Here is a 12,731-nt window from a genome sequence, read left to right as displayed (position 1 = left end):
TATACATTGGTTAACTTCCTTTTACACTTTAATGACAGTTAAGCATATGGAAATGCTAACTTAATGCTAACTGCAAGGGAGTGAGAGTTAGATTTCCCTGGAACAGATGATTGCATTATTTCATAATAAATGTTTCAATGCATACACAATTAAAAACATTATTTGTAGAGTCAGGCATCCCTGGCTGAGTCCCATTGTGCTAACATGCTAGGTGCTAGCATGCTAACAGCATCTTGTGCAAAATGAGACCCTAATTCTGTAGATTGTGGGACCCTACACACAGCACATGGTCTGTATATGTACATATGTAGGTTTCTGGTGATCACAGTTTGACCCTGGAACAGATGATTGCATTATTTCCATTGGGAAAATGTTTGAAAATTTCCCAAAATGGAGGCACGGCGGTCTAGCGGTTAGCGCGCAGACCTCACAGCTACGAGACCAGGGTTCAATTCCACCCTCGGCCATCTCTGTGTGGAGTTTGCATGTTCTCCCCGTGCATGCGTGGGTTTTCTCCGGGTACTCCGGTTTCCTCCCACATTCCAAAAACATGCTAGGTTAATTAGCGACTTCAAATTGTCCATAGGTATGAATGTGAGTGTGAATGGTTGTTTGTCTATATGTGCCCTGTGATTGGCTGGCCACCAGTCCAGGGTGTACCCCGCCTCTTGCCCGAAGACAGCTGGGATAGGCTCCAGCACCCCCCGCGAGAAAAGCGGTAGAAAATGAATGAATGTTTCAATGCATACACAATTAAAAACTTTGTACTTAAAAAAAAAACATTATTTGTAGAGTCAGGCATCCCTGGCTGAGTCCCATTGTGCTAACATGCTAGGTGCTAGCATGCTAACGGCATCTTGTGCAAAATGAGACCCTAATTCTGTAGATTGTGGGACCCTACACACAGCACATGGTCTGTATATGTACATATGTAGGTTTCTGGTGATCACAGTTTAACCCTGGAACAGATGATTGCATTATTTCCATTGGGAAAATGTGTGAAAAAATTTTTTCCACTTTTGCAAATAAATCAGATATTGCAAGCAAACACAAAAAATATTGTGTTCAACCTACCACTGTACAGTTATGTTATGTTTCTGCCACTTACTACATCATAACCAATGAAGTAAATGGAAGTACCTTCATGTCCTAAATTGACTCTTGCAGAAGAACTACTGAGCCTGTAGACTCACCTGTTTACAAATAGGTCCGGTCCCCACTTTATTTTAGTGCACTGTAATAAAAATATCACAAGAATTCAGCTGAGCAAGGGTCAGCTTTGTCGGACGACCCCTTGTGACTGAACCTCATGACCTTAAAAAAAAAAAAAAAAGGGTAGCGTTCCAACACAAATGCGTTTGTGCCATTGCTGGTACTAGCTTGTATCGACTAGTAGCAATTAAGCTACAACTTGCTGCCGCCTGGAGCATTACGCCAACGTCCTGGACATGTCAGGGTATATAGCGTTGTCTGGAAGCAGGCGTTCTTTTCCTTGAATCCACCGGTGCCGATTATGCAATCTCGACCCGCTCCGGTGTTTGCAATGCCTTTTGGGAATGCGAGGAGCGCTGCGAGAATGCCTCAGCCTGCATTTTTATAATTCCACTTTTGATACCTTAAAGCAGACGCTGCTTCTTGTAGTGCGGTGTTATTACCCGATATAGTATTGTTTGTTTCGGCCATATTCTGGCTCTCTGCTGGAGAGAAATGTAAAGTTAAATATCTCTGCAGGCATGTACATTTCTGCCCCCCCCCCCCCGCGTCCCCCTCTCTGTTCATAACCTAAAGGGATGTGCAATATTTTGGCACACATCTGTGCGTGTAGTTTTTAGCGCTGCACAACAACAGATGTTGTCAACATGTGTTAGCAGTATATAATAATTCCGTGGGTCTGGACATGTGGTCAGTACTGTAACTAAGTGTTGTTATGACGATAAGGAGGGCGGCAACTCTGTGTTGGCCCTTCAAACTGGGACACACAGGTGTGTTGGAAAAAAATGTGCATTGGGCGGCCCCCAGTGGCGTTGAGGCGTGAACTTGATTTATCCGTATCGCAGTCGTGATGTGATACCGTGGGTGAGTCGATTTGTGTGGATTGATTATGGACTAATTTAATTAGTGAAATTGTAAAGTGGTCTCATTCAAAGTGATATCATGGCCCCGATGTGATACCGTGGAGCGTCGGTTTGTGTTTCTGCCATAGTGGATATAACTGAAGTATAAATGATCTGTTCCAGGGTGAAGCAGTCACCATTGTAAGACATTTAAACATACAGGCAGCGCTTTTAACTGACATACAAGTGTAAAAAGTTCTTAACCGCTGATTATATAATGAAGATTAAAAATGATAAATAAATTTGAGATACATGATATTGGATTTCTCGCCGATATTCAATATGCCGACCACTCCATTACCGACCAATAGTCAACTAATATAACTATATAATTTTCCTTCATTAATTAAGTAAGACAGGTTAGTCTTCAATAATTGACAAAAATAATGCATTGGAAAGCTGCACATTTGTATGTGGCACAAACATCAGAACAAAGTGCAAAGTATGTAACCTCTGGACTAATATCAGGGAAATTGGGGTAATTATGGGGTCATTCAAAGCAGAAATATCAGAAATATTAAAGGATAGTGCACCCCCCCCCCCCCCCCCACATAGACAGCGCTTTCGTTGCAAATTTAAAATCCAGAGGCTAAGGCCATAGTGAGCTAGCAAGCTTGTTGCTGTATGGGTGTGGATATGATTATCAGCGGAAAATACAATATTTTCTTTCTGACAATTTATATGATGCCCCCTACTGTTGGAATATCATTTGCTGTAACAGTCTGCTCGTTGGTTGCTGGTTTGATCCCCAATCTGTAATCATTCAATTCATGCATGCATTTTAAATTTCAGTGTGCCTTTTTTGACTTTCCAACAATTTAAATTCTGCCCGGGCTGCACAGTGGTCGAGTGGTTAGCAAGCAGATCTCACAGCTAGGAGACCAGGGTTCAAGTCCACCCTCGGCTATCTCTGTGTGGAGTTTACATGTTCTCCCTGTGCATGTGCGGGTACTCCGGTTTCCTCCCACATTCCAAAAACATGCTAGGTTAATTAGCGACTCCAAATTGTCCATAGGTATGAATGTGAGTGTGAATGGTTGTTTGTCTATATGTACCCTGTGATTGGCTGGCCACCAGTCCAGGGTGTACCTCGCCTGAAGACAGCTGGGATAGGCTCCAGCACCCCCGCGACCCTCGTGAGAAAAAAGCGGTAGAAAATGAATGAATGAAAATTCTGCCCGGGCTGCACGGTGATCGAGTGGTTAGCGTGCAGACCTCACCGCTAGGAGACCAGGGTTCAATTCCACCCTCGGCCATCTATGTGTGGAGTTTGCATGTTCTCCCCGTGCATGCATGGGTTTTTTCCGGGTACTCCGGTTTCCTCCCACATTCCAAAAACATGCTAGGTTAATTAATTAGCGACTCCAAATTATCCATAGGTATGAATGTGAGTGTGAATGGTTGTTTGTCTATATGTGCCCTGTGATTGGCTGGCCACCAGTCCAGGGTGTACCCCGCTTCTCGCCCCGAAAAGACAGCTGGGATAGGCTCCAGCACCCCCCAGGAAAATTGGTAGAAAATGAATGAATGAATAAATTCTGCCATTTCTAGTCTGCTAAGACCAAGACTTTAGTCTGAGACCTTAAAAGCGAACTATTCCGGCAAATGTTTGATGACTCGCACAACCTCTGAGGGAGGTCTTTGCAGTCCAAACCATGTCGGGATCAGGAATTTCCCTCCGGAATATATTGCAACTTCATGCCGCCATGTCAAACAAAAGCTGTCAGACATATTTACAGCGGTGTAGATTGCAGCTTGACATGTCACACTTCAAACTAACAAGTGTGGTCTGTCAGCTCCCCCCCCCCCCCCCCCCCCACACACAGAGCTTGCTCCCATCCCTCCCATATGTCGATTGTTTTGACCTTTGCTCGGAGGAAATAAGGCCTTGCGAGCTTGATGTGACAGGCTGGCGCATCACCTGGATACCGGAAAATAAACGAGCAGGCAAAGAGAAAGAAAAAAAAATATCAGGGGAACATTTCAGGCATTCGCACGGCGCTTTCAAAATGGAACAATGGCTTCGCCCCGAGGGAAAAAAGCGATCATGCTGGTATGTTTATATTACAGCGAAAGGAAGCCGTCATTGTCATCACCAGCCATTTTCTCTCTTTCTGACAGTACGACTGTATCCCAATAATTCCCTTCTATATCCAAGGCAATTGTCACGGATAATGTCCTTATGTAAACATTCTGCTTTCAAGCTGTCACAATACATGTGCGAATATTCTGCAAAACTTTATTAATCCCGTATATATGTGCTTCGTCTGCTTTGTTGTTTGTTCATGCTGAAGGTTTAGGAACACTTGAGAAGGGAGCGCAGAGGGGGGGGGTGCTTTATCATCTGTCTTCCCGTAAGCAAAAACCTGGCCCGTGCAGTAAAACACAACCCAACGGGTACAGCAAATAGTGACATGCGCTTATTAATACACGAGAGGGAGGTGCGCTCAACCTCAACAAGCGCCAACATGCGAGCGCATTACCTCGCCGGCTGCTATGGCAAAGATGTGAGCTGCATTCCTCTACCCCACAAGAATACTCGCAGCTTTTTAAAACCCCCCTCTCCAAGTCAAGGAGGGCAACTCCGCTCAGCTCTGCGGGCCGGGCTTTATAAAGACATTCTTTATTTGTGCCCGGAGAGGGAGGGGGGGGGGGGGGTTCTCCCGCTATCGAACGCAATTTCAACTAGTGTGCACACATGCACAAACGCCACACACGAATACTAGCAACGGGTACAGTTTCTGTAATTCATTCTCGATGTCCGTCAACTTCGGTTGCAGGACCCTTCATCGCCCCTTCATGACAAGCCGCGACCCAAATTATGGAAGTTTTACAAAACTTAGATCAGGGTCTCAAACACGCGGCCCGCGGGCCAAATGTGGCGCGCAGGACACTAGTTTTTAAGGCCCCCGTTTTGATATGAAAGTTTAATGTTAGTGCGGCCCGCGCAAATTTTGATATGGATGCTGTATGGTATCATGTACCCAGAAAAAATGATTACGTTTGATTAATGTTCATGTTAAAGGTTAAATAACTGTTAATAGTTATCCTCCCTGTCCGTGTGGAAGTGGTAAGTTTTTGGCTATTTAAGTTTAAAGGAAATAACCTGAAGGCTACCACTTTATGTGTAAAATAATCTTCCTGAGGGGTGACACTTCCGATATAGTCCATGTGGTCTACTGTTCATTTATTCCTGACGGCCAAAGTTGATAAGAAATGAAGGTTCCGATTCGATTCCATAGAAAATACATGCGGGTCATTTTTGGCCCACTTATGGAAGTTTGGGGTAGTAACACAAAAACAAAAATTTCTTAAAATGTATAAAAGGTAAGTTAAAAATGTGAATGGCATGATATTAAAAACATGTTTTTTAGGAATACCTGGAATATGAAATGATAAAAAATTTTCATTACAAAGATATTTCAAGAAAACAACCTGACCGGGTCATTTTTGACCCACTTATGGAAGGTTGGGGTAGTAATACAAAACCTAAAATTTCTTAAAATGTATAAAAGGTAAGTTAAAAATGTGAATGGCATGATATTAAAAACATATTTTTTAGGAATACCTGGAATATGAAATGATGAAAAATTTTCATTACAAAGATATTTCAAGAAAACAACCTGACCGGGTCATTTTTGACCCACTTATGGAAGGTTGGGGTAGTAATACAAAAACTAAAATTTCTTAAAATGTATAAAAGGTAAGTTACAAATTTGAATGACATTATATTAAAAACATGTTGTTGTTTTTTTAGGAATACCTGGAATATGAAATGATGAAAAATTTTCATTACAAAGATATTTCAAGAAAACAACCTGACCGGGTCATTTTTGACCCATTTATGGAAGGTTGGGGTAGTAACACAAAAACTAAAATTTCTTAAAATGTATCAAAGGTAAGTTAAAAATGTGAATGGTATGATAGCAAAAACATGTTTTTTTAGGAATACCTGGAATATGAAATGATGAAAAATTTTCATTACAAAGATATTTCAAGAAAACAACCTGACCGGGTCATTTTTGACCCACTTATGCATCTAAGGGTTAATCATGAATTAACCATGGATCCATCCAAAAACTCCAAATGATTGTAAATGTTCCTGCTAGCATTCAGTCTTTAGTTGGGAGCTCAGCAGACTGAGTTGCATTTCTGAGCTTTTACTTTGAAGTACTGTAAAACTGAACATACGGAAGCAAAGCATAAGATTCTCATACTGTGATTTTACTGGCTTCTTAGAATTGATAAGTACATTTTACTCGGGAGTACCACAGGGCTCTGTTCTTAGCCCCCCTCAGAGTGCCCCTGAGCTCCCATAAAGACTCAGTGGGAGTCGAGATTCATTATTTTTTATTACAAATATTGCCTTTTCTGTGTAAAAATATACTATGTATCTTAATGAGAGTTAAGGAACTGACCATTTTCTCTTGTTGTTTGGTTTTAATAGCTCAGAATCTTTGCAAATATGCTTTTCTATGAATAATAAACTGATGAACTGAGTTTGTGTTGGTTCTATCAAGGTCGGATGCTCCATCGAGGTGTCTTGGAGGCAACCTGGACTTGGACCGGGTAAGTGATATACATGTGTTCAGAAATAAATCACTAAATAAATCAGGTTAACCTAATCCAAAGCATATTTATCATTCTCGTTTTTCTCACAGGAGTTCTGCGGCAGCCTCAAGCGCTCCTTGTTTTTTTTTTGTTTTCTTTTACCAGATATTTGAAAGACATAGCTCACTCGGAGCAGTCCGGTGCTACAAGGTAATTTGTCAGTCCCTGAACTTCAAAAAGCCGAAATCTGTAATGACTTGAGCCCCCGAGCTCTGTAAAGCTGTTATGCTCGTTGCATGTGGTCTCCCTTTATTGGAGCCATGCTCTTGAGTTAAGATGAAGGTTCAAGCTCACGTTCACACGCAATTTGCTATTTGACCAGCTTGTCATTCAAATAGCGTAGACTATATTCATCAATGTATACGTTCACTTATAATAAACCACACAAAGAATAGTTTGAACTTAAAAACCCACACACAGACTTAACCCTGTCCGTGTATACTCCCAGTACTTGATTTAAAATGTAAAAATAGTTCCTCTTCGGGAGTGACCTTGGATGAGGGAGTCTATTTTTCCCTATAAAGCCATGCAAAACGATTCCACTCTTTATACCCTGATAATGCATTTCCTGACCTACAACACTCCACTGAGCTTATACTTGATTTACAGGTTTACTGTTTTTCCCAGCGACTCCTGTTTTCTCTTTCACCTTTCTACCAGTAAAAAACATCTTCTCATTTAGCTTCCATCTTAGATTTATAATGTAGGATTTGCATAACTATGATGGCACTCAGGAGACTAGAGACCCCTGCCGAGGCACAATAATCCTAATTTGTTCCAGAACAACAATTCTCAATCTGGTTTTGAATCGGGACCAAAAGTTGATCAATTGGTTGTTGGATCGGACTAAAAAAAAAAAAAGTTAAATCCAAAAATAAAATGACAATGAAAACAATGACAATACTGTAATACTGATGACCCTTTGTCAGTTTTACAAAAACTAAGCAGAACTTGGTCATGATCTAAAATGTGTCAGTTATTCAGTCAAACCAAATTTTAAGGTGAATCTGTAGGGATCGATTATTTGTGGACTATGTACAAAATAACAAAATCGGATAACCCGAATAAACTCCATTCTTCTTCATACTACCAATGATGCAGACCAAAAAACATAATCAAATATATTCATGCTAGGAGATTAAAACATGATCAGTATTTTCATGCAATAAAACTGCCTTGTGGGTATGAGGCCTTTACTGACTTCGGTATTTAGCCATGTTGACCTCGTTTTTTGCCTCCAATCAGACTGACAGAGGAACCATTCTGTGCATTGGTTTGTTTGTTCCACAGAACAACGGCATGAATGGAGTGAGCCCTTTTGTCAGTCATACAATCTCTGTTTCTGTGGGGGGAGGCGGGGCCACTAGCATACATACAGAGTTCAGAAGAGTGTAGCGTATTCGAAATTAAGTGAGTAAATTATCATATTTTTTCCTTGTACTAGTACTACATTATAAGGTACATTGTAAGAGACCCAATATTGTGTATCGTATTGTGACGAGAGACGGGGTACACCCTGGACCGGTCTGCCAGCCAATCACAGGGCACATATAGACAAACAACCATTCACACTCACATTCATACCTATGGACAATTTGGAGTCGCTAATTAACCTAGCATGTTTTTTGGAATGTGGGAGGAAAAAAAAACGGAATACCCGGACAAAAACAGAACATGCAAACGCTTGTGGGTGGAATAGCGTGCTAAACACTTGACCACCGTGCAGCCCCCTAATACATACACAGAATGCAAACTCATCTTAGCTAGTTTTTTTCCTGGATGTGTGGAGATACCATCCAACCTTCCCATTGTACATCTGGAGTGGCACATTTTTCCCTTTTTTTTCCCCAAATAACATCTGCTGCTAAAAAGCCAGACAGGTAGTTAGAGTCTATTGGTCATGGATGGAGTTTCTCTCTCTCTCTTTCTGTCTTGCACTCCTTCCTTCTCTCTTTTTTTCTATTCTAAAAAGCCCTAAGGCTAGTATTTCACTGATTACAGAGTCCCTCCATTTGAATGGTCGTTTGTGTATTGTCAGAACAAAGGGGGCGAGCGGCCTCTGAAGAGGTGCTAGACAGGGGAATGGATTGGGCTCAGCGATTAGGATGAGTGGAAGTGCAGGTTCAGGCTAGCTTACCCCAGGAGAGGTACTCCACACAAACTGCGGTGGAAGGTTTCTTGACCAGCTGCAATGCAAAAAAAAAAAAAAAGGTCCAATGGCAACACAAGTGCTTTTCTAGCCATTAACATTATTCTGCACTTTGGTCATTCCTTTCTACTCCGTCAGCTACAAAGCTGGCTTTAGGGGGGGCACGATAGTTGCAAGTCCCGCACTAATCACCTGAAATGACGGGAAAAATGACAGAATTTTCCCTTCTTGCGATCGCCGTAAAAGCCACGCCAATGTTGCTAATCACAACATTGCTAATTGCTAACTTTTTCCAAAAATTACAGATAATTTTTTTTGGTCTCTTATAATATTATACCCGAAAAATAGCTTTAGCTTTAGCTTGGACAGAGGAATGTCAGGTGAAGGCTCGAGTTTTAGAAAATTACAAAACAATTCAAACCGCAAGCACTTAAATCACAGGTTTTTTCAACCATCTTAACTTTTTTCTTGTAATATTTTGCCTTTATTCCCACAACATTGCTAATTGCTAACTTTTTCCGTATCAATTTATTTCCAGTTGGACAGAGGAATGTCAGCTGAAGGCTCGAGTTTTAGAAAATTACAACCATCTTAACTTTCTTCTTGTAATATTTTGCCTTTATTCCCACAACATTGCTAATTGCTAACTTTTTCCGTATCAATTTATTTCCAATTGGACAGAGGAATGTCAGCTGAAGGTTCGAGTTTTAGAAAATTACAAAAACAATTCAAACCACAAGCACTTAAATGACAGGTTTTTAACCATCTTAACTTTCTTCTTGTAATATTTTGCCTTTATTCCCACAACATTGCTAATTGCTAACTTTTTCCAAAAATTACAGATAATTTTTTTTTTGGTCTCTTATAATATTATACCCGAAAAATAGCTTTAAAAAAACGGTTAATTCTTTAACTCCTTGCAACAAAAATATTATTTTCTTTCTACTACAATGTTTTCGTAAAATTCTGAATTTTCCTTGTTAGCTTACAACATTTTTCTCTTAATATTTCTACTTTAGTTTAGTAAAATGGCTTTTCATATTTACATTTTTGCTGCTGTTGTTTTGTTTTGTTTTTTAAAAAAGGTGCCGCAGGCCAATAAAAAGACCAACCGCGGACCACATAAAGTCCCCGATCCCCACTTTGGACACATCACAAACAAACAGCAACACTTGAATCAACCCATTGTGTAGAGCTTTTGCCCATCCCAGACTCTGTTTCAGAACTAAAAATAACTATTCATGTTATTATTCATGTTAACTTGTTAACTCAAGTTAGCTTAACAGGTTTTCTTTATTTTTCTCAAGCCGCTGTCCCTCCTGTGTCCAACTTTTTGTTGATGACTTCCTGTGTATCCTGGTGAGATATACGGGAGTGTTTCTCATCTTTATCAAATTGCTGGCAGGTTTTTTTGGCCCCATGGCAGGTTATTTAGAAGTCAATTTAAAAAAATGGTAAGTCAGGAACGTGTGGGGTGTTTTTTTTGGGCATTGCTTTTTGTGGAATGTTCCGGTACAGGGCAAACAGATTAGTTTATTGTACGAAAACTAAGACCGTGTACCAAAACCGGGGTAAAATTTTCAGAAGTAGTGATTTGGCATACTACTACTACTGTACGCAATAATCAGATAAACGCCAACGCGACGGCCTTCATCTTTGAACACTCACTCAGTACTTCTCACCCGCCGCAACGCTAAAGGTGGCGACTGGCAATCAAAGTCCTCATCAAATTACCAGGCCGTGTTTTTGCCGCCTGGGCGGGGAGGGGAGGGTCACGCGCTTGGTGGGCTTCCGCATCCTTTTGATTCTAAAGCATCACCTTTTCAAAGCTGTTTTCCAGAGGATGTCTTTTTCATTTACTCTGGCTCTTTGTGCCGTTAATGAGGCTTGTAAAGCGCCATCCATCAAGTGATGGAGGACCAATATACAGCGGGGGCACCCGGGGGTGTTTGTCAAATAATCACACAGGTCGCCATGAAACACCCGGCGAGGTTTCTGGTCAGCTTGTTGAGATTTTCCTATTCAACCTTTTAAAACCGGCACAGGAGGGAGGGGGCGTGGTTGCATTGGCGTTGCTATGGTAACTGTGTGTATCAATTTATTTCCAATTGGACAGAGGAATGTCCGCTGAAGGCTCGAGTTTTAGAAAATTACAAAAAAATTCGAACCACAAGCACTTAAATCACAGGTTTTTAACCATCTTAACTTTCTTTTTGTAATATTTTGCCTTTATTCCCACAACAATGCTAATTGCTAACTTTTTCCGTATCAATTTATTTCTAATTGGGCAGAGGAATGTCAGCTGAAGGCTCGAGTTTTAGAAAATTACAAAAAAAATTCGAACCACAAGCACTTAAATCACAGGTTTTTAACCATCTTAACTTTCTTCTTGTAATATTTTGCCTTTATTCCCACAACAATGCTAATTGCTAACTTTTTCCGTATCAATTTATTTCTGATTGGACAGAGGAATGTCAGCTGAAGGCTCGAGTTTTAGAAAATAAAAAAAAAAATTCGAACCACAAGCACTTAAATCACAGGTTTTTAACCATCTTAACTTTCTTCTTGTAATATTTTGCCTTTATTCCCACAACATTGCTAATTGCTAACTTTTTCCGTATCAATTTATTTCTAATTGGACAGAGGAATGTCAGCTGAAGGCTCGAGTTTTAGAAAATTACAAAAAAAATACAAACCGCAAGCACTTAAATCACAGGTTTTTAACCATCTTAACTTTCTTCTTGTAATATTTTGCCTTTATTCCCACAACAATGCTAATTGCTAACTTTTTCCGTATCAATTTATTTCTGATTGGACAGAGGAATGTCAGCTGAAGGCTCGAGTTTTAGAAAATTACAAAAAAAAATCGAACCACAAGCACTTAAATCACAGGTTTTTAACCATCTTAACTTTCTTCTTGTAATATTTTGCCTTTATTCCCACAACATTGCTAATTGCTAACTTTTTCCAAAAATTACAGATAATTTTTTTTTTGGTCTCTTATAATATTATACCCTAAAATAGCTTTAAAAAACGGTTAATTCTTTAACTCCTTGCTACAAAAATATTATTTTCTTTCTACTACAATGTTATTGTAAAATTACGAATTTTCCTTGTTAGCTTACAACATTTTTCTCATAATATTTCTACTTTAGTAAAATGTAAAATGGCTTTCCATTTTTACATTTTTGCTGCTGTTGTTTTGTTGTTGTTGTTTTTTTTTTTAAAGGTGCCGCAGGCCAATAAAAAGACCAACCGCGGGCCACATAAAGTCCCCGATCCCCAATTTGGACACATCACAAACAAACAGCAACACTTGAATCAACCCGTTGTGTAGAGATTTTGCCCACCCCAGACTTTTTTTGGAACAAAAAAAAACTATTTACAACTCAAGTTAGCTTAACAGGTTTTCTTTATTTTTCTCAAGCCGCTGTCCCTCCTGTGTCCAACTTTTTGTTGATGACTTCCTGTGCATCCTGGTGAGATGTACGGGAGTGTTTCTCACCTTCTTTATCAAATTGCTAGCAGGGTTTTTTTGGCCCCATGGCAGGTTATTTATGGCAGTCAATGTAAAAAATGGTAAGTCAGGAACGTGTCGGGTGTTTTTTTGGACATTCCTTTTTGTGGAATGTTCCGGTACAGGGCAAACAGATTAGTTTGTTGTGTACTACAACTAAGAATAGTTGTCTACCAAAATTTTGGGCGGGGGTAAAATTTTCAGAAGTAGGGATTTGGCATACTACTACTGTATGTACTATACTGATACTGTATGTAAACCGTATTCCACGGTGCTGCTGGGGGGTGATTTGTTGCAGAGTGAGGCTTTCATTTTCACCTTTCACTCCCCCCCCCCACAC

The sequence above is a fragment of the Doryrhamphus excisus genome, linkage group LG23 (genome assembly GCF_037039965.1).
Source record: "Doryrhamphus excisus strain RoL-2023G ecotype Guam linkage group LG23, RoL_Dexc_Guam_v1.1, whole genome shotgun sequence".
Lineage (NCBI taxonomy): Eukaryota > Metazoa > Chordata > Actinopteri > Syngnathiformes > Syngnathidae > Doryrhamphus > Doryrhamphus excisus.
Note: the sequence above shows the minus strand (reverse complement) of the source record.